At 42.2% G+C, this 27,979-nt stretch overlaps 1 pseudogene; it reads right to left on the bottom strand.

The window, feature by feature from the left end:
* Nucleotides 1-356: 356 nt before the first annotated feature.
* LOC121282829 lies at nt 357-27,979 on the bottom strand (annotated as a pseudogene).

Genomic DNA, 27,979 nt, shown 5'->3' on the forward strand with positions numbered 1-27,979 from the left:
GATGGTCATTCAAGCAAAAGTTAAATGCCTGCATGGCAACTTATGGAATGAGCAGGGGGAAAGTTTCAATGCTAGCCTTGGATGGTTTGAGCGTTTCTAGAAACATCCCTATCTGCATAGCATTAAAGTGACAGGTGAAGTGGTTAGTGCCGGTAAGAGAAGTATTGAAGACAGTGGCTACTCACTGAAACAAGTCTTCAACATTGATGAGAACAGGCTTTATTGGAAGCGTATGCCACAGGGAATATATATCTCCAAAGTGGAGAAGATGACGCCAGGATTTAAACCTGCCAAATATTGCCTGACTGTTCTGCTGGATGGGAACATTGCAGGAGATTTCAGGTTCAAACTCTTAGTTTTTTTTTGTTTTTGAATCTTTATTGAAAGTAGCAAAGTTGAAGCATTCAATTACTCCTGCATTTTTTCAACGGATTCTTCCTTATATTTGCCCTTATCTTTGCCAACTTGACAAGATTTGGCCTTGCGTTCCAGAATCTTCTTGTGATCCTTGTCCAGCTTTAGCCTTGTAATCACCACCTTGCTGGGGGGTGAATGCCAACATGAACTGTAGTACCATTGGCTTTTTCACGCTGGACACGCTCAATATAGATTATATACTTTTTTCTGTATACTTAGACAACTTTACTGATCTGCTGACCCTTGTAATGCCCTCTGATGACCTGAACCTCATCATCCTTGCCTATGGGCTTTGAGCAAACATTGTATTTCTGCCTCAGCTCCTTGGAGAATGGAGAGGACATAATTTTCCTGCGGGTGTGAGATGGAGCATTGAAGTGCCGCTTGTGGTTCTTCCTCTGGGAAGATGTTACAAAGGGATTGAACTTCACATTGGCCTCCTGTTCTAGCTTTTATGGCCGCCGGTGAAAAGAGCTTCAAACTCTTAGTGGTGTACCAGTCCGAGACACCACAGGCTTTACAGGATTATACAGTGGAATATCTGTATGTCATTTGGCATTCTAATAAGAAAGCCTGGATGATGGGGCACACCTTTAAGAATCGTGCTCTCTGTATGCATCCGATACATATTGTTGCAAAGAAAATATCGTCGTGAAGATTTTGCTCCTCTTAGATAATATGCCAGGTCATCCTATCAGCCTTGATGACCTGCCCAAAAATGTGAAGATGATTTTCCTGCCACCCAACATGACTTCATTGCTGCAGTCATGGATCAAGGATCAATAGAAACATTCAAGGTCTACTATCAATGCAGTACCTCCTCCCAAGATAAGCTCATCAAGGTAACTGATGGTGAGAATACGCCATCAGTCAAGGATTTTTGTCATGCCCATAACATCCTCAAGGGTATCAACAACATCACTGATTCATGTGATGAAGTTACGTTGTTGTGTTTGAACAGCGTGTGGCAGAAAGCATGGCCTGAATATATAAGTGACCACGGAGGGTCTCAGGACACTGTCATTGAAGTTCAGTGTGAAACCAACACCATAGCAAGGCAAGTTGGCTTTGATGAATTGTATAGGACTGATGTGGTGGAATTGCTTGAGTCCCACAGAGAGGAATTTTCCAATGATGACTTAATACAGCTCAAGAATCAACAAGCTGAAGAGGAAGATCTCACTGAAATATCACCCCTTGAATTTTGTCAAAGAAACACCTGTCAAGAGCTTTCCAACTCATGGGAGGGGCAATAGAAATCTTCATGGAGAATGACCCAGGCAGCGAACAGGGTGATCAATTATGGCATTAACTACTACAAGGAAATCTACCAGCTGAAGTAGAAGAAAACTGTTCAACAGTCTTTAGATAAATTTTTCAAGGTTGTTGATGATCCTGGCCCTTCATTCCATTAACTCCACCAGGGCCTGGCTATTCAACCTACAACACCTTCAATTCAAAACCAAAATCACTCCAACTTCAGTCTTTGAGCATCTGTATGCAGAAGACTGTTATGTCTGTGCTCACTCAGAAAGCGTATGAGAAAATAAACCTTTCACTACAACACCCGCAAACCGCCGTCTTCCAACCAGCTCCCTCAGCAGAACACCTCCTCCTGTCGATTAAGATCAATGTTGACCATTCTCCATAACTTGCGCACCTCCTCTTGACAAAGGCAGACATAGACAATGAAATTCATCATAATCACCAATGTGCCCACTCAGCCTTTGGCCAATTGAGGTTAAGTGCATTTGAAGACCAAGATCTCAAATCTGGGACTAAGGTCATGACTCATCGGGCAACAGTGATCTCCACACTCCTAACTATATTTCTGAGACTTGGATAACCTGCAGCAGGCACCTGAAAGCACCACCAGCTGTGTCTTCGAAAAATCCTCCAAATATTGTGGCAAGAAAGGTAGTCCAACAGCAAGGTCCTCTCCAAAGCCACATGTCCAGCATCAAAGCACTAATCATTCAAAGCCACCTCCACTGAAATGCATCCCTGAAGAGGTCAAACAGCCAAATTGACTCATGGTGACTAACCAAAATGAAGAAGGTTCATTCAGAAAGGCAGTGAACACTTCGCTGGGAACATGCAGAAGTGAAGTCAAGGTGGCGGAGAGAGTGCATAAACCTCCAAACAATTCATTTAACTGACCCTCCAAGCACCACCTGCCCCACATTGTATCAGAGTCTGCAGATCATGCATTGGACTTATAAGCCATCTTAGAACCCAATGAACCGGAGAGAAAGCAAGTTATCCCCGAACCTGAGGGACTAATTAAGAAAGAGAGACTGGCGTGTGTTATCTAATTTGAATTTATGGAGTACTTATTTTATGTTTAGTGATTTATTTTATTTTACAAGTTATTTCAGCTGGGAATGCTCTGCACTGTACAGGTACAGTTCAATATTTCAACTTATGTATTGGATTTTTCAGGCAAGAAAAGTCTGAAAGAACCCAACTCTGGTTTTAACATCAATTCTAATGGGAACCAATGATTCACTTAAAGTCGTTTCACTTAAAGTCTCGACTTTAAGGAGTACAACTAGGACTTTAAGTGAGGATTTTCTGTAAAGCTTGGATCTATGTTTTTTTTCTCTAAAATGAATGACCTCACCCTTACCTATATGGAATTCAGCTGCCACTGCTTCTCCAAATCACTTAATCTATTAAGGTATCATTATAATTTTATGCACCTGTCTAAACTACTTATTATGGCATGAATCTTTGTGTCATTGGCAAATTTGGATGTAGAATCTCCTATCTCCTAACCAGTTTAATAATATGTCTTAAATTTCATGAACTTTAATTTTAGTTAACAGCCTCTTTATATGAAATCCTACTGAAAGTTTTCTAGAAATCCATAGAGACTGCACCCATAGACATTCCCCTGTCTTCTACTTTGGCAATGCTCTTATCAAAACCATTAATTAAAATCTTAAATAGCAACAGTCCAAGCATGGCGTTCTGGGGCACTTTGCTCATGATTTGACTAAATGCTAATCCATTTTCTTTGCTAATGACCTTTTGCCTATGAACCTGTAACGACTTTCTTAAACAACATAATAAATGATCACCAGTCTGAAATTAAGAAATCTTTTCCAATAGCTGTCAGTGAGACATTTTATCAAAGGCTTTCTGGTAATCAAGGTATATAATATCCATTGGCTTGCCATTATCTACTAATTGGGAGATTTCTTCAAAAAACTCATTCAGGCTGGACATCCATTTTCTAAAACCATGCTGAGCACCATATTATCTTCCCCCATACTGACATTTGCGTATGCAGTTTCCCCTGCTACACTGGGATTCTATTCTTAACTCCATGAAAAAAACTCATAAAGATAAAGAAAGGAATTATAACAAATGCTTATTCCTTCAGCTCTTGCATGTCACCAGCTTAGAGCAATAGAACCTGCATGTAGCCATATTTTTCATGCCACTTTAGCTTTTCTGATTCTATTCAAGTATCAGCCTCAACATGAACCCCATCACAGCTTCAAGGAGCAGGAGCAATCCGGAGGTGTTAAAGAATTAAGTACTGGAAACGCGTCACCAACATGCCATGAACATGCTCACTGCTTTATTTATATTGGCAAATGTTGAGACGTTCTGGTGTGCCGCAACAGGGAGATGGACAATTAATTAACATATTTAAACCAGGTTGCCACATGGGAGCCTGTTTCAGAATTAGCTATTGCTGTACAGGTTTTCCAGAGGCCAGGAAACAAGAGTGGCTGGTTCCATAAGGCCTTTTACAACATTCCTCACGGACCAAGAGGAGCAGCAGTGCTCCCCTCCCTCCAGGCCCCTTAAGGAAGCTTTTGACTTCCCCAAGATCTAATTACTGCCATCCCAATTCTTTCTCCCCCACCTCTGATCGTGACATCTTTCTCACCACCCCATTCCACTCCCCAACTTCCCCTGATTACAGCTTCTCTCCTTCCCCCCAAGTGCAGGGCCTCCTCCACCTACTCCCCCAATGCTCCCCACTTCATTTTGCAGGACCGTTTCTAAGGGCCCTGGTTGTGGTGAGAACTGGTGTTCTCCCTTGGCCGTCAGTCAGGTTGTCAATTTGGCTAGCTGCTGAATGGGAACCAGTGCTACAAAATATTAATAAGGTCCTGCCATTATGATCATCAGGAAATCTGCAACACACCCTGGTGCTTTAGCCTTTATCGGCCTCCCCGATATCTTCCCTGCCTCCCCATAGATATCAGGGCCATCATTTTTGGTTCACAGCACAATCTCACATAAAATGGGTTACCAATTGAGAATTATATTTTGTTCAGTAATGCTGAAAATAGAGACTTTTTTATCAAAGCTTTTTGTCTTGCACTCATCAGGACAATTAGCAAGAATACCAAATGTAAAGGGAACAACAATTTACACTATGAGAAAGCTTTGACAAAAAAAGTCTCTTTTTTCAGCAACACTCAAGTTCAGTTAATTTTGTGTTATAAATTTTATTACTACTTATTTTGGCAATGATTACCTTACTGCTCCATCAGCGCATTAGAAATTTAGCTGTGAGTGAACCAGTTGAAAGGATGCCCAGTTGCGCCAGCATAAAACCAGGAATTTCACTGTATCTACAAGCACACTTTTTTTTCTAAAAAAAATCTGAAAATATTGAACTTTTGTCTAAGGGAAAACAGAAGCCTAATTTCAAATGGAAGAATTAATTTTAATAAACCAAAGCTAGTGGTAGAGCATGATCCTTGCGTTGACCTCCTATTTACTTATTTATACAAATGGAATCATTTAGTCCAAAGCGGAAAGAGAGGTATTGCTTTTTCTGACTGCTAATTCAATAAAATTGTCACATAGGTGATAGAGGATGAACTTCTAATTTTGATTTCTCACATGGTAGGCTCTGGATTTTTCACCGGCATATGAAAGTAGATACTTTCTGTAGATAAGGCAAGTCAGTTCAAGTTTACATTTTAGTTATGGGCTATTAACTGATGAAGCAGTGTTTTTTTAAGAAATAGGTTCACAAAACCTACCATAGATGCAGTGTATAGGTCACAATATTGATAGATAAGTTACCCTCTATTTATTAACTCTTTCTAACAAAGCTCAAAATTGGTGTTGACCTTCCTCCCCAGCCAACGCTGTAAGAAACAGATTCACTGCTTGTTGACAAATTTGCAGTTTAAGAGACTTTTCTGTGCACAAAGTATATACTATGTTTGCTTATATAATAACAGTGATTACACTTCAAAAGAAATTCAATGGTTGTGAAGCCCTTTTGGGACATTTGGACGAGATGAAAGGTGCTAGGTAAATGAATTTTGTTTATTCTGTTCCAAAAGAAATAAGTAACAAACTGGATTTTACACTATATTTAATATTCTTGGTCAATTTTCTATTCATCAATGTTAGAGAATTGAATATTTTTCACTGTTGATCCTAATATTACCACTGAATTCTCTGGTTTGATATAGTATGAGTTAGATGTAGGAGGAAAAAGTCTCCTGGACAGGCATGCACCTTAATCCAACTGCAGGAAAGGATCCTTTGTTGCACTCATAGGATCTTTTCTTTCCCACAAAAGCTGTCCTCTCAATTCACTTGAGTGACATCATTCATTTAATTCCAAACCATTCGGTCTTATTACAAAGTCATAATATATCAGATGGCAAAATAATAACTATACATGTAACATATTGTTCTACTATTAACCACACGCTAATTATAGTTGTTCTGAAAGGTAATTTTCTTTGTTTGTGAGCTATTTAGATCTTACTTAATGACGCATGATGTCCATGCTCACATAGCTCACTCCCCATTGAGCAATCGTGTCTTTTGTTTAAATGTATTCAATCCTTGGTAAATGGATGCATTTCCTTCTTATACTAATTGAAATAGAATAATAAACCATTGGTAACTAGTAGTGATAGAGTACAACTGTTGCTGATACTTGCTTGGTAGGTTGTCTCAGCTTTGAAAAGTGCCCCAGCTTACCATGAGTTGGAATTTATTCTGAGATTAAAATAGGTGAAAATTCAAAAAAACTGAAATAAGAACACAAATGAAAACTCAGCACAAAATGTATAGTGGATCCACAAACAACAGTTAAGTAGAGACGGCTTGAGATTTTGAGTGTTGTTGGAACAGGTCTGGTCTGAAGCACATTTAGATTATGGACAAAAACAAAAAGGAAGGAAAAGGATAGCAATCAGGAGTGGAGATATAGTTAATGTTTTCACACAGCCAATGTTCTGATAAAGGCCTACCTGCAATATTGATCTACTTTTCTCTTTCAGATGTTGATTGACAAATGCATTTCCTACATTTGCTGTTTTTATGCAGAAAATATATTAATATTCCATTTGAATGGAGTCAGATTCTCAGCATCGTCCCAGTGATTCAATATTTAATTCCTCATGAGAAAATAAAGTAATTTATAAAACTGGATAATTGTGGGACTGTGACATCCTGTGTTGCAAATGATGTCTTCAAATTACTTAATATTTTGTAGAATTGTTTTGCTAACTCTTTATAGGTCTATTACATGTGAACATTAAGATAATTCTTCAACCATGGAAAGAATTGGTTCTATCTAATATTATAGAAGTGTATGAGATTGGATCTAAAAGTTTGAGATTAAAATTGTGATGTGAATCAAATTCTATAAAACGAATCAAAGAACTTAGTATTCCCTATTGTGAGTAGTTAATCATATTATGATTCTTCATATTACAATATAAAAGTTTACAATAAACAATTAAATGAAAATACTTCACTAATCTTATCTTCTCTCCGAATAAGCTTTGGCAGCTTTAAATCACTGTAAGGCTCACACACATTTAGATGCTTGTTCCAATAAATTTGCCCCCTTAATAACCTGAACTCATAATTAAAATTAATGGAAGTTAATACAGAAATTACATAAGTGAATAACTGGTGGATGAACAAAATACACTCTATTTTCTTCATTATGATGACTTTCCTTTGCAAAGCCTCGGGTGTCCTAGTCCAGGTTAACATCAATTATATCAGATCAACTGACAAGAGGGTCAATGTTAATGGGGAGAGATGAATGCCAGATATCCTTACATATCTGACATATAGCAGATGTATATGCCAGACAGTCCTTGAGCCCTGTGATCACTGAATTCTGAAACTATTGTGTCAGGTTGGATCAGTGATAGCACACTTTGCTTTGAGTCAGAAGGTTGTGGATTTAAGGCATACTACACAGGCAACATGTAAGTAAGCCTCACCCTTTGTATAGAGGGAATGCAGGATTTTTGGAGGTGTCATCCTTCAAACAAGATGTTAAACTAACATATCACACAATTGGATGCTAAGCAGAGAGTTCTTCCAGTGTTCTTGAACTTGTGTAATATCACCAAAACAGCATCATTGGTCACTCATTTCACTGCTGTTTGTAGGACCTTAATGTGTGCAAGTTTACAATGCAAGGTCATGATGTTAACCTTTCCACAGGTGTTACCTGACTTGCTGAGTATTTCTAGCTTTTTCTGGTTTTATTTCAGATTTCTAGCATCTACAGTATTTTGTGCTTTCTTTTGCATTGTAAAGTGTTTGTTTATAAAACACCAGAAACTAAGCTGACAGCAAAAGGTTCTATAAAATGTCAGTTGTCAATGGCAAGCAGCTGGTAGGTGGCATGCTGTTTAAAATAACACAGTTCAAATGAGAAGCAGTCAAGCTAGAATCTTGGCAGATAAATTGATCCATTTTCTGATTATGATTAGTAAGAATTAGCAGTATATATGCAAGTTTGACTCAATTGGTAATATTTTTGCCTAAGTCAGAAGTTGATATGCTGAAAGGCTTGGATGAGGTGGGATGAGATGATACTCATGAGGAGCATAATTGACCATAAATAGAGCAGTTGGGCTGAATGTCTTGTTTTTCTGTCGTAGACTGTAAGGCTGGAATTTGGTCCAGCCTGTCACAATGGGAAAGATGGCAGTCAAGGGCACTAAATCCGTGGGAAGCTGCACATCAGTTTGCCAGTGGCAGGAAGACCTCCCGCAACTAAGTTGCTGGTGGGATGGTATTGATGCAGGAAAGTCACCCGGTCGTCTGTTAATGAGCCTTTATAATGAGCCTTGTTAAAACCATTTAAAGTTGAATTCAATGTTGTGCATTCCAAATTACGTGAAAACCCCGGGGATCTCCCATGGATGCTGAAACCCACAAGTTAAACCTGGCAGCTTATAAGGGGGGTCTGCCTGAGCTGGTGTCACTTTGGAACTGACCTGCACAGAAACTGAATCTATCATTATCTTGTTATATTCAACCTGAACAATTTGGAGCTCCAAGGGTGGAACCTGTCATAGAAAGCTTACATTTGGTAGTCAGAGGGCCAGGCCCTTAAATTGGCCACATTCACTGCAGGAGCAGAAATCACTTCTTTAAGGAGCAGTGCAAAATTGTGGCCTCACTTTGCAGGGAATCAGAATGGGATTAATTCACCCTGAAATGCTGAATACACTTAGATTTGAGGGTGTCCGTGACATGCGAAATGACAATGATGCAGAGGCACCAGAAGACTCTCTCATCAGCAGCTGGATGAGGCAGCACAAGAACTAGCAGCCAAGCAGGAGGAGGGATGCTGAAGACAGCACCTGATAGGGTTGCCAAACCTCCCGATCAGCAAGGAGTCAACTGGAAACGGCATCTATCTGTTCTGTTGAAGGGTCATGAGGACTCGAAACGTCAACTCTTTTCTTCTCCGCTGATGCTGCCAGACCTACTGAGTTTTTCCAGGTAATTCTGTTTTTGTTTTGGATTTCCAGCATCCGCAGTTTTTTGTTTTTATCTATCTCCCGGTGACCATTGAAAGCAATCCAGGATATTTAGGATATGCGAAATGTTAATGGATGTAGATAGAGTGAGCGAGTAGATAGGATTGGCCGGAAGCCAGAACTTTTGTCTCGGGGTTTGATGGCCACTGGACGTCCACAGAGCGCTGGTTCTTCTTCCAGCAATTATGATGGCCCCAGAGCCAGGTTGAGACTGCTGCTCTCTCTGTAGACCCTGGGCAGCCACTTCTGAGATGGGAAATTGCAGATGGGGAGCCCTGAACCACGGAGTTAGTTCTTGCGAAAGGCTGGCCAGGGTGCGAGGCAGAAATGGGGCGCAGCCTGAAATATAGCCAGTGCTCGGGCCTGGGGGAGTGAGGCAGCCCCAGGCTCCGCTGCTCTGAACCTAACTGAGAGACCAATGGCAGAAGTCTGGGGGATGGGGCAAATGAAGGTAGGAAGTCATGTGACATCTCCTGGAATCTGTCCAGCCAGAGTTGGCTGAGCCTGGAGTTTGTCGCAAAAGGTTGATGTACTGGCAAATAGCTGAGAAGCAGTGCTAGCAGCGACTCCACTTCTCGCATGAGACCATCACAGAGCTAGGCACCCTCATGCAGCCAACCTTTGCTCAATTGGTGATGGTAATAACCCCATGCCAGTCGCACTTAAAGTTACAGCCACACTGAATTTCTATGCTAATGTTTCCCTCCAGGGCCCCACCAGGCCCTGTATAGGGTCTCACAGGCAGCCACACACCACTGTATCAAAGAGGTCACCATTGCTACTTCCAAGAGGGCTGGTGATTTCATAAAATTTTGAATGGATCAGGCCAGCCAGGTTGAGTACTCCATGGACTTTGCGGCCGTGGCAGGGTTTCCACGAGTGCAGGGTGTGATTGACTGTGGATCTATATCGCCATCAAGACACCCTATGAACAGCCAGCTGATTTCATCAACTGGAAGAGATTCTGCCTTCCAAAGAGCGTGTGAGTACCAGAAAGAGATTCTTCAGATGCGTGCTAGTTATCCAGGAAGCAGCTATGATTTCTTCATACTGTGATAGTCCCAGGTGCCACAGCTGTTTCCTCCAACCAGCAGTTTCATGGATGGATCCTTGGGGACAGCTCATGATGCCCATGGGAAACCCTCGCTCTGAAGCAGAGGAAAGGTATAATACCAATCACGGCTCCACGTGAGCCATCATACAGCAGACAAAAGGGTTATTGAAGATGCTTTTTTGTTGTCTCGACAGGTGAGGGGGAGCTCTTCAATACGACCCAGAGAAAGTCTCATACATCAATGTGGTGTGCTGCACCCTCCTGCATATAGCCTTACAAAGGGGAGAACACCTGAACCCAGATGAGGAAGTGGTGGCAAAGATCTCATCTGATGATCAGAATGGGGAGGAGGAGATGACTCTGGCAGAGGGACATCAGCATCATCGTAGTGTAGATGCCAGAGGGGTGGAGGTCGAGATAAGGGAGGCACGAGACAACCTTATCCTCTCTCAATTTCAGCCCCTGGTCATGCATGAGGACCTGCCAAGCAAAGGTCTTCCTCACTCAACCATTGGCTTAAATCTCCATAACACAAACTCTGAACAACCCGTCCCTTTATGCTGACATAATGATCTCACCCACTGAGGCAGCCAGACATAATGCTCATGACACATCTGCTGAGCATTCTGGGTGGGTTAACCCACCCAGGATTACAGGTGCTGAGCATTCTACTCATTCTTACCCTGCCTAATAGCATGATGACCTCAATAACCAAATCACATTGATCTGAAAAACACAACCAGGATGAATTAAAAATACACAGAACAATATTGACAAAGTCGAAGAAACTCCAGTGGAACAACAATGTGATTATGTGTCCTCCTTAAAATGTTTGCGAGTGCTGAGGCAACATTCCTCTCCAGCATCTGCAGATGAATTTGAGGCAGCCTGCTGTCCTTCATGCCCCATGGCCATTGTCTGACATCCCCTTGGCCTGGATGGGCCAGGACAAGGGGAGGGTGCTCCTGCACCAGGGAAGGAGGCCTCTCTGTGGCCACAGTTGCTGGAGAAGTTTGGGTCACTGGCAGGAGGCGGAGCTACTGGCTACCCTCAGAGTGCCATGAGAGGTACCCTCGAGTTCTTCAGCTGGCTGCTTCTCACTCCCCTTGGTGCGGGGTGGCACCTCCCTTCTTTCCGTGGGCGGTAGTGCTCCCAGAAGAAGGTCCCAGTGCATTGTCCACCTCTTGCTGGCATACTGCAACACTGTTGTCATAGTGCCAGTGATGGTCTGCAGGTTTGAACTAACACAAGGCATCTACTGAGTGGTCCCTGGATCTGTCATTTCATGATGGTTGCCTGCATGGCCATCAGGTGATGCAGGCTTCTTGATGTCAGGTCCACCTCATCACATGACCTGGCACTAACCCCATATCACTGGCACTAATTGACTGACCTCCAGATGATTGGGTTCAGGCGGCTGCCAAGATCTTGCAGCAGATCACCAACGGCTTGCAGCCCTGCTGGCAGGAGCAGTGGCGGGAACATTAAATCCAGCCCTATGTAATTTTTTTGCTGGTTCAAGCACATTTTGGGGTTTGAGCAGTTATTAGAGGCTGATCTTTTACTGCAGTGCTGTGAGAGTACTGTGTTGTTGGAATTGCCATCTTACAAATGTGGCCATGCCCTTTTGACAAAATGTATTTTGTATAAGGTATTTTATTTTTGTTCCACCATTTCATTACAGTTAAAACTTGGTTCACTTAAGTTTGGCACAGAACAACCTGGGAATATAAATCAGTGTCTGTTTTATGAGCCAGAATGGCATTACTATCCTAATGTTTTATGTGCAATGTTGCTTATGTATGTGTTTTATTCTTAGTTGCTGGAAAGATAATTGCATACAGATGAGAGAATGTCTTACAGTTTATCCAGAGTACTAGGACCAATTCTTTTCATCCCAGGATAGAACCAAGCGATTGAATTTAAATCTGCTGATGCAGCAGAATGTTTGACAGCCTTTTGAAATTGATAAAGATGCATATTTGATTCCTTTGGTTCCTGATTTAACCTCAAAGGAGTGAGAAACTGTACTTTATATAGTCTTTTTCCAATTTTTCACTTCTTTTGAGGTCATCTGAACTTCAAGCTCCTGTAACAGGATCCTATCTCAGGTCTAATTTTATTTGATGTTTTTCTATTTATTTTTTATATTGTATGTTTCGTATATTATTGTAAATTTATATTTGCTTTTACTCATGCACTGATGTGCTTTGCAGAAATGCAGCAATGTAATTTTGTGCTACTGTGACAATGAAAATTGAGTTTAATTTCTACAGATCTGATTTCAGTATAGCAGGTTTACAGCAGCAATGAGCACAATCCTGCCTACTGAAAATATATGATCTAACCTGATCTGGATGCTTCTACCCCATGTCCAGAAAAAAAAACAGTATTTCATACTCAGTCAGATAGTAGTTCTTACTCAGATCTGTGATGCCATCTGTGTGCAGTTAGGTTGAAGAAACCAGACAACTGTTTAAATGTGAAAGCGGAAAATGCTTTGCTACTCGTTAGCAAGTAATATAAATATAATCAGAAGTGAATTCAATGTGCAAAAAAGAAGTATTGCAGCCACCCTGGTTTTATTTATAGAAAACTATTCTTATCATTTAGCAACACCAGTCAGCTTTTAGCAATGCTGGCTAATTCATTTCTTGTCCCATGCCAAGCACTAATTGACTTTTTCATTCTTAATGTTAGTGTGGAGGCAATTGATAAAAGAAAGAAAAAATGAAGTGAAAGAGTTGAGCATGTTGGAATGAGAAAGAAAGGTTTTACAATTTGCCCTTGAGATTATATGTTGAATGATGTGATGGAGGAGAGGGATCTATTGAGAGTGGTGATGGAAGGTGTTACGACTGGTCCCAGGTGAGGTCCCCCAATTTGTTAACTTTTGAATGGGACCCCAATTTTGTTATGCTCACGGGTTAGGAGGAATGAGTTGGCTCCCCTTCTTTAGTCCAGCCCCTTGTTTGGTCACAACAAGGTTGATTAAAAGGGATCCTTTCCCCTGTGGGTACATTTTCTCAGTCCCAATGTATTTTTATTTTTAGGAGCCAATTTAACTAGGCTTTCTTGAGTCAAAGAAAGAGTAAGTTTATTAGTTACTAAAAACCTGAGAAAAATCATAAAAAGGCAACACACATACACACAGATCAGAAATGAGAAGTTAAGAGTCCAATTTAAAGTTACAAAAGATATACAAATTAGTCTTTGGCTTGTCTGTGAGATGTAGATGGCAATATTTTGCGGCCATTAAGTTGGGTGTTTCCAGTGGAGCTGACTTTGGTAGTTTTGAAGTTGGTTTGGAGACATTAGATTCTGAAGTATGGCTGAAGAAGCTGTTAACCCATTTTTCCCGCTGTATTCCTGTAAGGGAAAAAAATGATATCTTGTGCCCAGAGTCTGTTTTATTTGATCTCTGACCACTTTACACATTCTGAGATATGAAAATCAACAGGAGATGGATCTTAGATGGCTGCTGAGATGTGGTAATCAGTCTTTTGTCTCCGCAACCACAGGAGATTAAAGTTTAATCTTTTGCATCTTTCCTAGCTCCCTGATAAATGTGAAAGAAAATACTGCAGATGATGGAAATCTGAAATAAAAACAGAAAATGCTGGAAAAACTCAGCAATGTGAAAGCATTTGTGGAGAGAGAAACAGGGTTATTGTTTTGAGTCTGTATGACTCTTCTTCAGAGCTCTGTTTTTATCCCTTTTAAGTGTCTCTGCTTGAAGAAGGCCATGACACCTTTTCAGGTGTTACATTTCATGTTCTCTCAGGACAGGTCTGTTAGTATAATCCACATAAGAATTTTCCAGAACGTAGTCACTTTACACTATCAGCCACCCTTTTGCCAGTGTCCTTGCTTGTATTTCTTTAAAAACACACACGTCTTCTTTAAAAAGTTTAAAATGCCTGAAAGTAATTCATGACTTTAATCAGCTTTTATGACAAAGGGTGAAAGTGCTGCTCAGAGATTTGGAGAGGTAAAGACCAATATTCGTTCTCACTTTTCTTGTGAGGTAATTTACCATGTGCTGTCACTAAGTAGATCCAGGGAGTGATGTTGCTGGTGGCAATCCCTTCAACCACCTCCATATCATATTTGGTCCTTAATTCCCACAGGTGTTAGGGAAACTGCACCTCACTCCTTGCTCTGAGATCATTGACGGAGGCATCAGATAAAATGGGGGCATTCCTCTAACTCATTACAACAACTCATCCTTATAAAATGCCTTTAATATAATAAATTGTCACAAGACATTTCATGTCCATTATAAAACAAAATTTGACAGCAAGCTGCATGACGGTATATATGTCAGATGGCCAAATTGTGTTCAAAATGGTATGTAGCATCTTAAAGAAGGAAAGTGAGACAGAGGCAGAGAGGATGGGAATTTCAGAGCTTAGGACCATCAGAAGTGAAATAATTAAAATTGGAGACGCTCAAGTCCAGAGTTAGATGAGTTCAGATTTCTCATAGGGTTGTGGGGCTGAAGGAGATTACAGAGATAGGTAGTGGCGGTGGGGGCTGGGGTGGGGTGGGGGAGGGTGAGAATTTGAAAACAAGGGTCAGAATTTTCAAATTAAGGTGTTGCATAACTGGAGCCAAAGTAGGTCAGCGAGCACATGGGTGATAGGTGATCAGGACTTGATGCAAGTTAGGGCATAGACAGCAGGGTATGGATGACCTCAAGTTTATAGAACGTTGCATTAGCATGGCTCAAGTGTGGAGGTAACAAAAGTATGGATGTGGGTTTCAGGAGAAGATGAGCTAAGATAGGGCAAAGAGGCAATGTTTTGGAGGTAGAAATAGGCAGTCTTAGAGATGATTTGCATATATGGTACAAAGCTGATCTGGGGGTTGGATATGACAACAAGATCGCATCTGGTTCAGCTTCTGAGAGTGGCAGGGAGAGAGGTGGAGTTGGTGAGTAGGAAGCAGAGCTTTTAGAGGGGACCAGAGACAAAGGTTTTTGTCTTACCAATACTTAATTAGAGGAACTTTCTGCTCATCCAATATTGGATGTCAGGCAAGCGGTCAACCAATTTAGAAACAGTGGAAGAGTTAAAAGAGGAGGTGGGGGTGATGAAGTAGAGCTGAGCATCGCCATCATACATGTGGAAACTGATGTATTTTTGGATAATGTCACTTATGGGCAGCATGTGGTTAAAAAATAGATGGGGACCATGGATAAATCCTAAGGGGACATCAGAACTAACTGTGTTGGGAGTGGGAAGAGAAAGCCATTCCAGTTGATTCTCTTGCTACCATTGCAGGTACGAGTGAAATCAGGCGATGGCAGTCCCATCCAGCTGGATGATGGTGGAGAGACGTTGGAGGAGATGGTGTGGTCAACCATGCCACAGGCTCCATGCAGGTCGAGCAGGACAAGGAGGACTAGTTTATCTTTGGCCCAGTCACATAGGATGCCAGTTGTGACTTTAGTAAGAATCATTTTGGTACTGTGGCAGTCATCTGACTAGAGGACTGTGAGAGGCAAATAGGACTAGAATAAAAGTAGTCCAGAAATAGGGTGTATCAGACCAGGGGAAAATGTGAGATTGTCTAAAATGTGTTTAGAATGCATCTGTATAAATGCACACACTGTGGTAAATAAGGTCAGTGAGCTGAAGGCACAAGTTACCACATGAGGCTATCATATAGTGGCAATAATAAAGACCTGGCTCAAAGATGAGAAGGATTGGGAATTATTCCTAGAGACAAAATTTCAGGAAAGATAGGGAAGGAAAAAGTGGAGTAGATGTCAGTATTGTTCAAAAGAACTACTCTAGGACTGGAGGGGGATGATGAATATGAGGGATCAAAGACAGAACCTATGTATTTAGAATTAAGAAAAAATAGAGGATCTTTTCTCTACTGGCTGTATACTACATGCCACTACATAGTGAGGAGATAAGGGAGAACATTTGCAAGCAAATCACAGAAAGATTCAATAACTACCGAATATTATATAGACAGTTATTAGATAGACAGGTTTAGCAACAGTTTAAAGGGCAAAGAGGAATTCCTGAAATGTGTACCAGAGAACTTGCTTATTTCATGTGTTTTCAGCAAGAAAGGAAGGTCTGTGGAAAGAAGTGGGGCAAGTGGAACATGTTTGAATGGGAGAGCATTTGGGCAAATGTGATCATAATATCATTAGGTTTAAAATAGTAATGGGAAAAGACAAAAAACAATCAAAAAATGCTTAACTGGAGGAGGGCCAACTTCTGTGAGTTGAAACGGGATCTCACACAGGTGAATTGGAGACAAAAAGTGGTAGCAAAACAGTAACTCACCTCCTGACTCCGCAAAGCTTGTCCTGACACAAGTCAGGAATGTGATGGAATACTCTCCACTTGCCCGGATGAGTGCAGCTCCAACAACACTCAAGAAGCTTGACATCATCCAAGACAAAGCAGCCCACTTGATTGGCACCCCATCCACCACCTTAAACATTCACTCCCTCCACCACTGATGCACAATGGCAGCAATGTGTACCATCTGCAAGATGCACTGCAGTATCTTACCAAGGCTCCTTCAGCAATACCTTCCAAACCTGTGACCTCTACCACCTAGAAGGCCAAGGGCAGCAGATTCATGGGAACACCACTATCTGCAAGTTCCCCTCCAAGTCACACAGCATCTTGACTTGGAACTATATCGCCGTTCCTCCATGTCGCTGGATCAAAATCCTGGAACTCCCTCCCTAACAGCACAGTGGGTATACCTACACTACATGGACTGCAGCAGTTCAAGAAGGCAGCTCAGCACCACCTTCTCAAGGGCAATTAGGGATGGGCAGTAAATGCTAGCCCAGCCAATGAAGCGCATATGCCATGAATGAATTTTTAAAATTGTAGAATGGGAAGCCTTCCAAGAGGAGATGGTTTGGGTACAAAGCATGAGAAGGAAAGTAAGGGGCATCCAAAACTGGAGAAACTTGGGAAACTAAAAATAGAGGATAAAATGAGACAGAAAAGGTGGCTTATAACAAATGTAAGGTTCATAATACAGTGGAAAACTACACCGAATATAGTAAGTGCAGAGGTGATCTTAAAAAAGAAATAAGGGGACAAAAAGAAAGTATGAAAATAGATTATCAGATAACATTAAAAGTAACCCAAAACTCTTCAATGAACATGGCAATAGTAAAAGCGTAGTTGAAGGAAAGGTGGAGCCGACTGGAAACTAACAAGGAGATCGAGTTGTGGAGACAGAGGTTCTCAGACATAATGAATTAGCATTTGGAAAAGTATAGGCCGATAAATGAAAGTCAGCAGGGTTTTATAAAGGAAAATCATGTTTGACTAACATGATTGAGTTCTTTGAAGTAAAAGAGAAGGTTGATGAGGGTAGTGCATTTGATGTGTGTATGGACTTTTAAAAGGCATTTGACTGAGCAAAGGTGTAATGAATACTTTGCAGTTGGCTTCACCAGAGAAGAAGATGCTGCCAATGTACTTGCGCAGTCCAGCGTTTTATTGTTCTTTGGGCAGGGGACAAGTGCCCAGTACACCTGCCTGAGGAGGAAACAGTGCAAAAACCAGATCACGGGACCCAGGAATGGGGCACCATGTCAGAAGTGAGTCCTGGGACAGGGGGAGGTCTCAGAGCGAGAGAGGGAGAGGACCAAGGAAGCAGCCACTGGGTGGAGGAGACAACTGGTAGGAACCACTGGTAGAGGAGCAAAGAAAGAGACCCCAAACAGTAAAAAGACTGTGTTTGGCAGGTTTCAAGTAATGAGGGCTCGGGAGAAGCCCTGGAGAGTAAAAAGGCAGCAGAGAGTTGGTAACTCTGTGCTATAGGCCACTGGGGCAAACATAATCCTTTGGAGCAGTTGTGTTCTGTTTAGTGTGGCTGAAATGCTGATGTTGTGCCAATGAGTTGGTACTGGAGTGCAGACTCAGGAATCTGGAGAATGTAGTCTTGGGAGATTAAATTGAATCTCTGGGAGGTGAGCAGTCATTGAGGCAGTCCGAGTTGGAGTGACTTTCAGACGGAATTCCAAGGCTATATCTTCAAAAGGGAAGAGTGAAGACTTGCAATCCCTCATAAAGGAGACAGAGTTTTACCGAGATTGTGTAACTCACAGTGGATACTGACATCTGGGTTGGTTGCTGAGAAATTTGTGGAATCTGTCTTTGTCACATTTGCCAATTATTGTGTAGTGTAGTGTGTTCGATTACAATTTTCCTGTTAATTCACATGTACCGTGTAGAAACTCTGAATGTTAGAGTATAAGATAGATATTGTAAGTTGTTTTACTTTTCTGACTTTGTATAGTAAGGTTTATTTTGTTTGTTCAGAAACTGTGGAATCTTTTCTATCCTCTTAGAAAATACCTTGAATCTCAAACTTTGTCTACTTTACAGTACAAGTTACTGATCCTTAAATAGATCGTACCAAAAAGCTGAGAGTCTGGTCCAGGATTTTAACAAGGAAGGAAGAAAAGAAAGCAAGGAAGTTTGATAAACCTTTATGAAGCACTAGTTAAGCCTCAGCTGGAGAAGTGTATTTAATTGTGGGCATCACACTTTTTAGGAAGGATCTCAGGGCCTTAGACAGGGTGCAGCCGAGATTTACTAGAATGGTACCAGAGGATGAGGGACTTCAGTTATGTAGATAGACTGGAGAAACTGATGTTGATCTTCTTTTAGCAGAGAAGGTTAGGAGGAAATTTGATGGAGGTGTTCAAAATCATGAATGGTTTTAATAGAGTAAACAAGAAGTAACTGTTTCCAGTGGCAGAAGCATCAATAACCAGAGAACAGAGATTTAAGGTGATTGGCAAAAGAACCAAAAAAGTCATGAGGAATCATTCTTTTTTCACACAGCGAGTTATTGCATAAGGAATAAATTGTCTGAAATGCTTGAAAGGAAATGAGTTACAAGGCTATGGGAAAAGAGCTGAAGCGTTAGACTAACTGCTTGACTCTACCAAAGACTGGCAGTGCCCAAATGGTCCAAATGGCTTCCTGTGCTATATCACTTGATGAAACATGTCCACAGTATTGGAACAAACTCAAAAGTGGGGAATATAGTTTCCCTTTAATGGACACACTATTATGTTCCCTTCCAAATCATGCATATTCTAGATTTAGACATATATGGCCACTTCTTCTTGTAGCTGGGTCAAAATCCTGGAACTGTATCTGACAGTATTATGGATGCACCTTCACCAAACATACTGCAGCAGTTTAAGAAGAAGGTTAACCACGTTTGCACGGAAAACAAAGAGATGGGTGATAAATTTCAGCATTGCCATTGAAGCCCATATCTTGAAAGTAAAGTAAATAATAAAAATCCTGTTTTAAGTTGGCCTTCATTAGCCTTCCAGCAATTAAATGGAGAAAGTAGGTGGGCTGCTTATATCCAAAACAATTGCATGGTCAGCCTGACAATCATATTAAAATAAGCCCAAACATTAAAATTGCCCTGGCCTTATGCTGGTGATGTCATGGTGACTTTTCAATTCTCCATGTCGCTATCTCAATGATGCAAGTCCCAAGTTAAGATCTGACCTTATGTGTCTCACATAACCTCTTTTAAAATATATAAGCAAAACTGCAAGCATTGTTTCAGAATTCTGTCTGCATCAGAAAAGCCCATCTTTCTCTCAGAAGCCTATTTTCTAGAGTTTACTTAAGGTATACTATAGAGTGTTAAGAATGCTAAACAGTGTCAATCTGGAGCTGGCATTGGTAACTTGCCTTAGCTGTTCCATTGCACTTATATTTCAAGCTGGTGTTGAGAATTTGTCTTTTCCCACTGATGAAATCAGGTGCCAAGTTGCCAAAATGCTTTTATTCCTCTCTCTTAAACTGGGCAGAAAGCCATTGATAATTATGATGGAACTATATTCTATAATAAGTACCAAAATTGTATCTAAATGCCTTTTTTTTACAGAAGATGTCAAATGAAATGTTTGCCATGTTATTGTTGTAACAACATGAAGTGTAATCTCTAAAGCTATGCAATGGGAAGCATTGACAGATTGCTCAGCCTTGCCAAGCTACTTTGTATGAAAGGAAGTTAATATACGAGACATTGGATAAGTGGTGTAAGAGAGAAGAAATGTAAGTTGTTTAACATAACGTAACATAACATAACTTCCTTTAAAAGGAGAAAAATGACTACTGTTGAGGTTGAGGAGTAAGTTTTACATATATCACTACATTCCAAAATTTAATTCAGCAGAAATTAAAGGCAGAATTTTCACCTCAGCGGCCGGGCGTGCACCCGACTCACTCGAGCCATGAAATGACACCGTTGAAGTCAAGCGAGCGTCCCAACATCAACATGTACTCTCGCGATATTTTGGTCGGCGGGCGCGCATGGGAGACAGAGCTATGCTCACCATTAATTAAAATGTCAGTTAAGGCCCTTGACACACCAACTGTCAGCAATTTTACGTTGCTTGTGCAACTTCTTGGCCATTGCACGGGAAAAATGGGCAGACAGACAGGCAACAATTTGCAAAAGCTCATCCATGGGCAGGATAAGAAGGTCAGCAGCATTGTCAATATGTGTAATGAGAAATTGTGTGCTGCTGGTTGCTAATGTGAACTGGAAAGCTTCATCTCGCTTCAGAGCTTCATCCTGAGCATTTATAGGCTTCATTTCAGGCCTCATTGTTGTGTTCCAGGTCCCCAGAGGATTCAGACCATGTGGGCCCTTCCAAGTATCAGGCAGCCTCCCATAACCCTTGTAATGGGGATTGTGGTCTCCACTGGAGGCACATCTTCTGAAGAGGAAGAGAGGGGCAGAAGGGAGAGGATGCCAGTTGTCCCACTGCAGCTTCCAGGGGAGGAACCTGTGGGAGGAGAGGCGCAGGTGTAAGGGGGGCAGGGCCAGCAGAAGTCCAAGGCGGGAGGGGCCGCAGAAGACGCCACTATCCTGCTGCCAGGGTTTACATGCGGTGATGCAGCTACCTCAATATGTCTGAGAGGCAATGCTGAAGGAGGCTCCGCCTCTCGAGGGAGACCGTCACCTCCATTTGTCAGATTATTGGGCCTGAGATCAGCTCCGGCTGTGTGGATGGACACCCCATGCCAGTGTCTCTGAAGGTCATAACGGCCCTCAACTTCTATGCCTCCGGCTCTTTCCAGGGCTCAGTGGGGGATCTGTGTGAAGTCTCCCAATCAGCTGTCCACAGTTGCATCAAGCTGGTGAGAGAAGCTCTGTTCAGTCATGCATTGACTTTCATTCATTTCTGCACAGATGAGGCCAGCCAGGCTGAGCGAGCCAGAGGCTTTGCAGCAATTGCTGGGTTCCCCCATGTCCAGGGTACCATCGACTGCACACATGGCCATCAAGGTACCAGTGGGTGACCCCGGTGCCTTCGTCAACAGAAAGGGATTCCATTCCATGAACATGCAGATAGTGTGTGATCTCAAAATGCAAATTCAGCAAGTCTGTGCAAGGTACCCTGGCAGCTGCCATGATGCTTACATCCGGAGACACTCCCAGGTGCTGAGGCTCTTCTGTGCTCTAGCCCGACTAGATGGATGGCTGCTGGGTCACAAGGGCTATCCCCTGAAAAGGTAACTCATGATGCCTCTCCACCGCCCAAGGACAGAGGACGAGCAGCGGTACAACAGGAGCCATGCCTCCACAAGTGTGGTGGGAGAGAGGACCATTGGTCTTCTCAAGATGCACTTCCGATACCTGGACAATTCATGGAGCGCACTGCAATACCCCTCAGAGTGGGTGCCACTGATAGTGGTTGCATGCTACACTCTCCACAATCTTGCACGGGCAAGGGGGGACCCAATGGAGGAAGAGGACATTGACACAGCTTAACAGGCAACAAATGATGAGCCCAGTAGTGAGTCCGAGGACAAGCATGGTGAGGAGAATGCTGAGGGCATGGAGGCAGACCTGGGTAACATCCAGGGAGGCAGGGACACCTGGGATGCATTGATCCAAACCTCCTTCAGCTAGGCTACCAAATAAGAACTACCATTATATGCCAGGTCTGCTGCCTCCATCCTCGATCCCAGAGAGGATCTTTCCCTTGGCCACCAAGATACACTCAGTGCCTGTGCAATAAATTTTCAGGAGACACATGTCCATCATTAAATAATGGCCTACCTGGCACCTATGGAACAAATGAAGCATACTCAGGCCCATAAAACAAAATCAAATGTCACTTAATGTTAGAAGTGACAGATTCCTGAACTGAACATTAACCAGTGCTGGTAGTCACACCATTAAAAAACTGAAAGCAAAATGGGGAACAAAATATCACCCGTGACCAGCCTGTCTTGTGCTTAAGCTGCTTTAAACTTGCATTTATGGGTGCTACATCTAAGTGCTCTCCCATCACTGGCACCGGCACTGGGGACAGCCTGCTGACTCTGCTGTCTTGTTGGCTTTGGTGACCTTGGCGGTTGTTCGCTGGCCAGTGGAGCCTGTGGTGTTCTAGAACTCACTGCTCACCATTGATGGATGGGCACCTAGCTGGGATACTGGATGCACCATTCATCTCACGCATGGACACTGACCAGCTGAGGCCATTGCCGGTGTGTGGGCTTGCAGGTCCGAGTGCAACCCAGGGACCCTTGATTGTGTCCCTGGAACAGCCTCTCCAAGAGAGTTACCACTCTCTCCATGGAGGAGGCATTGCGCTCGGCCATGAGGGTCAACGCAGTGGTCATGCTCCGCAGAGACTCCTCCAAAACGGAGACCATGGCATGCATACCCTCTTGGATCTCTGCCAGATCCTCCTGCACACCCCGCTGGACATCCAGCATCTGCTGCCTAATGGACGACTCCAGAGGCCCATCATCAGCCCTCGACTGAGCACTGTCCTGGTCGTCAGCACCTCCGACTGCCATCGACCTGGGCACTCTCTGCCTCCACCTGCACCTCAAAGGGTGTGAAGTGCCCTCACCAATGTGCACTGAGATACTAGATGGTGATCTAATGCCCACCGAGGTGCTGGTATCTGCGCTGGTGCCTGCTTGACAGAGTGGGTGTGATGCAGGTGCATGGTGGTCCTCTGGGGTTGGGATGGACCTTCAGGGTCCTGAGTGCAACTGCCTGCTGGTGAGCCTAAAAGGGAGAAGAAGAACATGTCATTAGTTTAAGTCATCACACTGTCACTGTGCATGCCAGGCACCTTGGTGAGACAATGGAGATCTGCATCATGGTGCCCTACTCTTTTGATTATCAATTGGGGCTCCAGGTTCGAAAAGCGAGTACATTAGTATGGTTGCACAAGCACTTTCACCTGAGTGCACTGCACTTTTAACTTCATCTGACACCCCAACCTCACTCTGGCCAGTTGATTGAGGTGCATGCCGCCTCTTAATCTCCAAGGCCTACTACTCATGGTGGGTGAGAATAAGGTGTGGGGGTCCCCCGCCAGTCTGCCACCTCTCAATACTGTTATGGGATGTCTTCTCCTGAAAGGCTACAGGAGCATTGATTAGTCCACTCTCTTCCTGCAGTGCCATTGTAGCCTGGCCAACCTCACCTGAGGAACACCTCACATGGTATACCCAATTCATGGTCCTCAACCCACAAGGCACTCAGTCCAAGCAGCCAGGGTTCACCCACTTAGCCAACTCCGGCATCATTGACAGGTGCCAGTCAGACCCTGACACCCCTGAGCTCCACAGGGGGATGGCCAGACCTTAACTGCTCTCCACGCTGACCCATGCCAACACGAGACTCACCCTTCCTGAGTGCAGCGGATAATTGAAACATTTCCAGCACTGGAGCTAGGCGTGCACCACATTGTGGCTGCTCACTTGGGATGCCACCTCCTTCTATGCACTCTTGATTAGGTGCAGTGGCCTCCTCCTCCCATCTCTAGAGACACGGGTGTCCCTCCTGGCAGCCACCTCCTCCAGGAGTACAGCGAGGCATTTGTCGGAGAAATGCGGGACCGACTGCCCTGCTATCTCACCTCCCACATGGATTCTCCTTCACGGGGCACAGCCATGTCACTGTTGCAACTCCGACGCAGGCAGCCTCCCTGGGGCTGGCTGCACTGCTTTTGAACCGGCCGCCAGATCACTATTGGACCCTGCAGACAATAGCCCCGCCCCCGCCCGCCCCTTCTTGGAGGTTCTCCAGCTGGCTTTCACGCTGGATGGGCCTTAATTGGCCCGCCAGCATGAAATCGCCTTCCGGCCTCAATTGCTGGCTGCAGTCAGCTTCATGATTGCCCGCGGCGAGCCCGCCCAACAAGAGCAAAATTCTGCCCTAAGTAAATTGAGAGATTTTTGATAGAGTATATGATAAAGTGGTATATTAATGGAAGTAGAACTTTCCTTTTTCTAAGGTTCCCAAACTGCCCCTTTGTTAGGTAACCTGTGAGGGTCTAAAACATTATTAGCAATATATATGTAATTTGTTGTTGATTGTGAATAGATAATTATATATGGGAAGAATTAACAGTTTGTTGAGCCCCGATTTGATGAGAATGAATAATGAGAAGTCATTGGAACTGGAAAAATTCTGCTATGTCCTTTAATGATAATTTAATAGACATTATTGTTGAAACAATGGGAAGGCAAAAATGACCAAATATCAGATTTCTCCAAGGTGATAAATGTTTACAAAGGCCACCATATTGCAGGATTACAATTAAACTTTACAACTTATTCCCATGTATTTTTCAGCCTGAGGTTCTTTGTTTCTTCTGGTAAACTAGTAAGTCCCTCATGGCATTGCTAATGATAAGCCTCGTGATGTGCTATTTTATATTGCCAGGAGTTTTACATTATGTAATGCACATGTTTTATTCTACTGCTAAAGTGACGTTGGCATGCCCCCTTCAAGATTACCAAGTCAAACTACTCTAAATCAAGGCAACCTAGGGACCATTTAATTGCTGTTCAGCAAGGGAAGTTTGCAGATTGGAAGGTATTAATAAATTTATGGTTTCAGGGTGGAGAATACACCATAATGGGATCTTTTCTTTCCAAAAATCTTGTCAAATGCAATGAATATTCTCAAAATGCTGGATATAAAATAAGAGGTGGTCAAATGCTTTTGGCAGCATTGTGAAAAGGTAGAATGTCTCTGTATGGATTACAGTACTGTTAATAAAAAAAGGTCAGAAGTTCTATTTTTTTCTATATTGAGCAGAAAAAAGCATGAAACATTTCCAGTAAAATGACCACTTGAAAATGAGAATAGAAAGCACTCTGAAATATAGATTGTTCTATTGTACAAAAGCGTAGGGAGTTTGAAATCAATCAACCCTAACAAATATTGTTGAACATAAAAGGAAGCCTTTCTAAATAGAATCTATATTAATACATAATGCTCAGAAATTAACACACTCATCAGCAACTGCAGGTGCTTTCATACATGTACAGATAATATCTTGGCAACTATCAAAATATTGGTAAATGTTAAGAATTTATTTACGGGATGTGAGGGATCCTGGCAAATTTGCACTTATTGCTTATCTCTAATTGCTCTGAGAAGGTGGTGAGAAAAGTTTCTTATAGAAACTGGATGTAAGATCGTCAAAACTAGTTTTACTGACAAATCAATGATATATTGCTCTCTTATTCCTATTTGTTTTATATATTTATCTATCCCCTTCCTTTGTGCACCAAATACACTTGGAAAATGTATTTTCCAAGTGTATATGGTGCACAAATGTATGTAATCATGCAGCCTGCTCATTAAGGTCAATGGTCTTTTTAAAAAACTGTCAATCTTTTCTTTGGTATAGTAGCACTTCGAGAAACAGAACCGTTAAACTGATAATCTAAAAACGTTTATTTTAAAATAGATGTCATTGATTTTCACCTCTTATTTCGCAGTTTATTACTGGAGCAGGTTTCGGTTTGTTGAATCGTCTGGAGTACACTACATTGTTAATAGCTGACAAATAATACGCAAAGGATTCTGTGGAAAAAATGAAAAGCTATAGAAGGAAACACAAAAGCACAATGTAACCAGGAAAGTCAATAAATCAGTCAGGTGTCTGTCCAGTTTACGTTACGGTTCACTTCAAGTCTGTTCAGAAACTGAGAAAGCATCTAGAGAAACAACATGTTCCATACCGACAGCTACTTGCTGTGCTGTAATCAGCATAGTGGAGTATTTACCATTGAGTCAGCTGTGTTGTTAGCAGCAAAACTTCGCTCATCACAGTCTCCAACATAACTGTGAATCGGTTTACAGCTCCTGGGTGCAAACATGCGTAAATCATAAGTGATCTGATATTCGGCGTTGGGTGCACTGTCTACAAGGCAGTGAGTGGAAGGTTTTGACTGAAGAATAGATAATGATGAGAAGATTTAGCAGCACGCATTCAATTCATTGTTACTAAAAAAGTAACAAGGTCAGGGAGCTTCACAGTCCCAAATTCAATTTGACAGACATCAACTAAGCAAGTTTTAGCAGTAAAATGAGTTGCTGGCAGTACTATTGATTTAGCCAGTTCGGGTGTAAAACATGAAGTATTCGAAGTATGCATAAAGCATATTTATCATACTGTCAATTATTGTGAAGTTGACTCTACATGTCAAAGGTATCTGACAGAAAGATGGAATTAATTTACATTTGTTCTAGTCTATTTATAAATGCTGACTGCAGATGAAGGGAACAGTGTTGATATTTTAGAATGAGATTTACAGACGCAGAACCAAAAAAGCTGTTCCTGTTTGATCCAGTATTCATTCTACTTGTGTGGTTCTGCCTTGTGATTGTTATTTTTTGTTAGTTTTACACGGCTTAATGTGGAAATAGAACATGTGATAGTTTCCTATAATTACATTTTTCCATCGTCCATAAGCACGAGTCCGACCAATATACTAAATTCTGTAGATATTTAAAAACATTTACAGATAAAGTAGGATGTTGGAGATTATATATACTGTAGGTATTTCACCTGGTTACTGCTCAGTTCTTGAAATAATAAATGGTCAACCAAGCATTGAAATTAGAAACATATGAACTAGATGGCACGAGAAGACCAGCTGGTGCATCAAGTCTGCCAAAATCTTTTGATGGTTACATCGTCGTGTCTAGAAACCTCCCAGCATTCCGAAGCAGCATTCCTTGCCCATTCCCAATTGCCTAACAGTTTGGTACAACTGGACGGCTTGCTAGCTAAAAGTCAAGTGGGTCTGGAGTCACATATGGGCCAGATTGGGTAAAGATAGCAGATTTCCTTCCCTAAAAGACTTTGGTGAACCAGATGGGTTTTTACAACAACCCATTAATTTCAAAGCCAGCATTACTAGTACTAGCTTTTAAATACCAGATTTATTTAGATAACTGAATTCAAATTCCCCAGTTACCGTGTTGGGATTTGAGGATTTGAACTGATGCCTCTGGATTACTAGTCCAGTAACATGACGACTATGCCTATCAACACATTATTAGAATGGAATAAATCAGACAGTAACTTCCTGAATCCACACATGCACAGTTAGATGTGTAAATCTGGAAGCTGCATTCCCAGTTACCCTGCTCCTCTACAGGCTGTGCTATACTGGTATGTCATCGGTAAACTCGGCATTGAAATACCTGTGAGGGCACGAAGTTGCGGTACTTACCCGTTATTTATCCACTACATAGCAACTGTAAATGTGCCACAGTGGATCAGATGCCTGATGACAGCAAGTTTCCGTTTGCCTGCAAAAACTGTTTGCAGCTGTCGGCATCGTCGGCACCATTCTTTTGTTGCTGACCACAAAATCTGGGCCATTGTCTCTGAGCACAT

The sequence above is a fragment of the Carcharodon carcharias genome, chromosome 10 (genome assembly GCF_017639515.1).
Source record: "Carcharodon carcharias isolate sCarCar2 chromosome 10, sCarCar2.pri, whole genome shotgun sequence".
Taxonomy (NCBI): domain Eukaryota; kingdom Metazoa; phylum Chordata; class Chondrichthyes; order Lamniformes; family Lamnidae; genus Carcharodon; species Carcharodon carcharias.